This window comes from Aegilops tauschii, chromosome 3 (assembly GCF_002575655.3).
Source record: "Aegilops tauschii subsp. strangulata cultivar AL8/78 chromosome 3, Aet v6.0, whole genome shotgun sequence".
In the NCBI taxonomy this organism is placed as follows: Eukaryota; Viridiplantae; Streptophyta; class Magnoliopsida; order Poales; family Poaceae; genus Aegilops; species Aegilops tauschii.
Genome location: NC_053037.3, coordinates 238,015,016 through 238,021,015, shown reverse-complemented (window position 1 = coordinate 238,021,015; position 6,000 = coordinate 238,015,016).

Genomic DNA, 6,000 nt, shown 5'->3' with positions numbered 1-6,000 from the left:
AAGCCCATGCAGATTACTGGTCAAGCACGGACCCCAGCTGCCGTTCTGAGGAATGAGAATGAAGCCATTGATCTGTGAAGTGATGATGACCTTGGCGAAGATGCTCTCGAGCTGCTGATAAAGAGAAAGCAAGAGGCAGAAATCTTCAACGATCTTCCCCTTTTCAATGTGGACATCCTGAACAAGTTCATTGATGAGTGGTTTGACAGCCCAAACCTCAGTTTTGATGATCTTCAGCTCCTAATTTGCCTCAGCGTCTCCTTCCACGGAGCCATTGCTCTTGAGATGGCTCTAGCTCAGAGAATTGTTGAACTGAAGAACAAAATTGACTATTAAAAAGCCCAGTTCAAGAAGCATATGGCCAAGCTCAGTGTGACTAATATCCAAAACTTCAAGCAAATGATGCATGAGCTCAAGGAGGCGTTTCACAAGAAACGTGACAAAGCTAAAGGTTCTCGAGAGCGCATGAAACTCCTCGCTGCCAAATGTGTTCAAGCTTACAATGAAGCCGAGAAGCGCAAGGCACTTGGGCATCCTGGCATGGACCCCAAGATGGCTGCCAAGAAGAAGAAGCCTACTGTGGCCTGAGCTGAAGCATCCAGGCAGGAAGAACCTCGCATTGTCTTCCCTGCCAGTATGACAGGAGTGAAGCCAAAGGTCCCCACAGTAGCTTCAGAACTCAAGAAAACAAGGACAGCTGAAGCCGAAGCCCAAGCCAGAAAGCGCAAGTCCAAGAACACCACTGACGATGCACCACCAACCAAGAAACGAAAGACAAAGAAGAAAGATAGGGCTGCTCCCACAGAGCCCCTTATCGTCGAGCCAATCTCAGTTGCTCGTCCTGCGTCCACACACCAGAGAGCGTCGGTTGATAGTTCATGAGCCTACTACCAAAGAGGCTCCTGAAGCTCAAGAAGATCCAGTTGTTAACCACACCGCAGCTAAAGACATTGGTCCCCAAGAAAATGTAGATGATGATGAAGTCCTTCCTCAGATCGAGCAGAAAATGGTATCATCGCCTGTTCTAACGAACAGCGAACTCATCAGCATTGGTCGTCCTTCGACGCCAATTGCTCAGGATGATTCATGGGCTGATCACCCTCAAGACTCCCCCCGTGAAGAAGAATCACCAGGTACTCCCCCAACTCAAGTCACCCCTCCGGTGCTTGATGATGATGACTTTGAGGCCCAGCCAACTCCCTATCCACAAGCATCGCCCGTATTTCACAGGCTTCGCAAAGGACCAAGGCCCCAAGTCACTCTTTCGAGTGTTCCAGAAGGAGAAGAGCGCCACCACTCAGTATCACGACAAGTGTTTCCTGAAGCCACTCCAACTGTGAACATCTCAGAGTCTGAAGCCAAAGCTGTTGAAGACATTCCGGTTGCATCAGCCGATGAACAAGAAGAACCTCATCAAGAAGAACAACGTGTTGCTACACCCCCGTCTAACCAAGAAGTTGTTCTCGAGGAGAACGTGTCCGACCCTCCAGCTACTCAAGTGGAGGTTGATAACATTGAGGTGGCCACCAACACCAATATTGAAGCCAATAACATTGTCATGGCTGAAGCAAATGTGGCGCCTGAAGTCAATGTGGCGCCAGAAGTTAGTGAGCCTGAAGCTTCTAATGCACCTGAAGTCAATATAGCACCTGAAGCCATTATACCACTTGCAGCTCACGTCAATGTCGATGCTCCTGTACTGCCTCCAAGGCCACACACTATCGAGCTGGCATTTGATCATGGCCAACCTATCATGGTTTGCTGGCCCATTCTTGTCCCTCCTCCTGCTCCCGGACCTTAATTTGACTATCATGTGGAGCACAGGCCTCAGGTCCAGAAGCCAAAACCAAGGCTGCCAAGGTTTCCAGGTACTACAACTTCACCAGGATCTTTCAATGTGAATGGCTTCATTGCACACAACACCTTCTTTGACAGCGACAAGAACCCATACTCAAGGCCAAGAATTTCATCTGATCGGTTCTGGAGCTATCAGTAACGCGGTTATTAATCTTGTGTTTTTCATGATCAAGGGCGCATCTTTCCCCATAAGCGTCTAGACTACGAAGCTATTGCTGGCCTGCCCTGCCTAGAAGAAGCCCTTGATTGTTTTCGAGATGCTAGTCTGCTCCAATTTGTGACTGACAAAGAGCACTAGAACGAAGAGCTTCAGCTACAATTCTATGCTACCCTCCACATTCGTGGCTACAACAGGGATCCGAAGACTTGGATCCTTGAGTGGATGACAGGCAATGTACACCACGAAGCCAAAGCACTGGATATTATTGAGCTCACTGGCCTGCCCACTCCTGGTGAACTCTTGGAACCTGGTTGTCAGCTTCACCGCAATGCTTTGGAGAGCATCCTTCAGAAGCCTGAGCCCAACATGAGCCAAATGCTGAGCATGATGAAGCCACTGCCACGCGACGCTGAATATCCAAGGGAATTCTTTGTTGAAGACCTAGAGTATCTGCCCCGCACTATTTATCATATTATCAGGCGAACTCTATGGCCTATCAAGGGACATTCTCCTGCAGCAAAGCTTGAAGGAGCAATGAAGACATTGGTTTTCTATATCTTCAATGGCATCAGCTTCAATGCTCAAGACTTCTTCATCAGGCAATTGGCTGCATCTGGCTCTGATCTCTTTGGTCTAATGTTCTACTCTCCATGGGTTATGCGCCTTATCAAGCTTCACTCTGCTGTCAACTATCAGCCGTCTGCGCGCAACCATCTGATATTCTTGCCAGAGATTGATCTGTCTGTCGAAGCCATATACCCAGAGCCTGCCAAGGAGCCCATTTATCTTCACAACACCGATCACCAAAGCTTCACTCAGCCCATTGAAGGAGTTCTGGCTGCCACTCGTGTTTATCCTTTGGCTGGCAATACACGTGCACCTCATCGTGCCCATACTGAAGCCACTGAAAGCACAATTGCTCAAAGGCCTCGAAAGCGTTCTCGTGTTCTCAATGACCGAGAGCTTCTCGTTGCCTTGCATCAAAAGCAAGATAAGCATCACGACTGGCTGAAGCGTCAGATGCAAAGCCTCTTGGTGGATGTCAACCGCATTTGCAACCTTGCCACCAAGAATGCATTTGTCACTCACGAAACCTGTCGGAGATCGTGGAAGAGTCTGACATTGCTCAGTGCTGAAGCTGATCTTCAAGACGACGGCTTCACAGAGAGATTCAAGTTTGATTCCACTCCTCCCAAGAATGTTGTCTTGCGTCGGACTCCCTCACTCGAAGACTCTGACTATTCATCCTCAGCTGCAACCGTTAATGCCAGAGTCATTGATGACGAAGATGATGCTACTTCACCACCTCCAACTTCAGCGCGTATCAACACTGCACCAAGTTCTTCTGCACCACCGAACCTCAACGACGACCCTGCTGCTTCACCTACTCCTCATGGGAACGAGTAGAGGCTCTATGTCTTCAAACCTTTTTGGTCCTTACTGACAAAAGGGGGAGAAGCATATGAGTTGATAGTCTTCAAGCGGGTCCATATGGGTGGTTGCTATACGTTTGCCAAGTGCTTACAACTCTCGCTTTTGATACTTCTGGTTCTTTGAGTTGTAACACCTAAAGTTGATGGTCGTCTGCTACTTTTTCTGCTATTCTGTGATGCGATGATAAATTATGCATGTGCGTTGATAAATCCCGCATGAAGTCATATTGCAGACGTCCATTTTTTATTATGCATGTCATTATCTTTGTTATATCTTATCACGCATGAATTGCCTTCCTAAGTTGAAGAGGATCTCCACAAGTACAACCTGCCATGTGCATTTGCATTCCAAAAGCAAAATACTTATATGCACATCTTCAGGGGGAGCCTTTTGCTACGTATGAAGACAATACCTAAATTCCTCACAATTTCACATACTTTTACCCCCATTGAAAACTTCAACCAGTTTATCATCAATCACCAAAAAGGGGGAGATTGTAAGTGAATCTAGTGCCACCCCTAGTTGGTTTTGGAGTATTGACGACAAACCTGGTTGAGGGACTAATGTGTTTGTGAGAATTGCAGGATAACACAGGTAGCAGTCCCTCATTAATTCGGTTTACCTACCGGAGTTGACCCCTAAAAATGTATGAAGACATTGATAACAATGGTGGTATTTGAAGACAATCACATCGAAGCTTATGACTTGAGAAGACATTCATGTGAAGACTATGGAGTGCGAAGACATAGTTGTTTTGTAGTTTCCTTTTCTTCTTTTTTGAGTGATAGGAACCATCGTACAGTTAAGTGGGTTCCAAGTGAACAACGCCAGAGTGAATAAAGTGATGCTCAACCAAATCCTATGTCTTCGAGCGAAGAGAATGAGAGCAAATCTTATCCAGAGGCGGATGAGTCAGCTTTACTTGTAGCCCAAGTCAGGCTGCTGCGTGTGTTTGAAATCTGACCGTTGGAACACGTGTCAGTTCCTTAGTGACCCAGGGTCATTTCGGACAAATCAGGTCGGGTTGCCTAGTGTCTATAAATAGCCCACCTCCTACACCATAAATTGGTGGCTGCTCAGAGTTAGTGCACGGCTTTTGTCATTTGAGAGCAACCCACCTCCGAAGCTTTTGAGAGAGAGAAATCCTTGCGAGGACAAAGCCCAAAACACCCAGAGCCAAAGAGTTTTAGGCATCACTGAAGTCTTTCTGTCCGCGTGACCTGAAGACTTGTTACACTTGAGGACTGTGAATCCTCCAGCTGGTTAGGCATCGCATTCTGAGCATCCAAGAGTCATTGTGGATTGCCAGTGAACGAAGTCTGTGAAGGTTTGGAAGTCTACCTTGAAGAATTACCAGAGTGATTGGGCGAGGACTGGGTGTCCTTAGCTCAAGGGGAATAAGGTGAAGATGCAGTCTTATGAGTTGAATCTCAGCCTCCCTAACCAGACGTACAGTTGTCACAGCAACTGGAACTGGTCCAACAAATCCTTGTCCACACCAAGCAACTGGTTCTATCTTCTCCCTCTATTTACTTACAGTTTGTCTTCGTGAAGTCATTGCCTGCTTGCATTATCTGTTTGACTTCACTGTGTGACTACTATTGTTGTTTGGCTTCATACTATCTTCCATCCTGATCATTACTACCTAGCTGTTATTAGTCTTCGTGCTTTCACTTCATTGAATACTTGACTATGGCTTGCCTAGTGTAGTCTATTAGTCTACCTTTTGCTGCATGTTAATAGGTTCATTTCTATCGTTTGTCTTCGAAACTTTCATGTTTTGAAGACTTTCATAAAATTCGCCTATTCACCCCCCCCTCTAGTCGATAACTAGCACTTTCCCTAACCCTCCTCCAAAATCCATGGCCTCCCAAATCTCCATGGTCGCCGCTGAGTACCAGGTTAGAGCCATCACCGGCGATGAGTTCATCGTCATCTACACACGTGGATCCGCGACAGTGAAAGCATGCCTTGCTTGCTTCCTACGCATGTTCAATAGTTCAACGAATGAGTGGGTCGCTGGGCTAGATGTTGAGTACACCACAGTCCTGCAAAGTGAGAAGATTCTAAAGGAGGCAGAGAAGAAGAAGCCCACCGTGATCCAGGTTTGCGTACATAACGTGTGCTTGGTCTACGACGTACGCCATACCGACGTTGAGTGGCAGGATTTTAAGAACTTCCTCAAGGACGAAAGAGTGAAATTCATTATTGTAGACTTTAGGGACGACAGGGATGTCCTGGGTCGGATAGGCCTCGTTGTAGGCTAGCCCTTCGATCTCCAGAAGGCAAGCCTGGTGTCCTCCTCTCAGCCTTCAATGCTGACCCTGGCAGCAGCCATGATTGATCCTTCATACGCTAAACTGAAGAAACCTCACCACGAGTTTCATGACGCATGGGAGTCGAAGACATTAGATGAAGATCACATCCTATACACAGCAATCGATGCCTACCTTTGTTTAAATATCTACAAGGGTTGGATGAAGAAGCTGAGCCCAGAGTCCGGTTCAAGCAAAGAAGCGTCGGCGAAGAGGAAGAGGAAGAGGGACGAG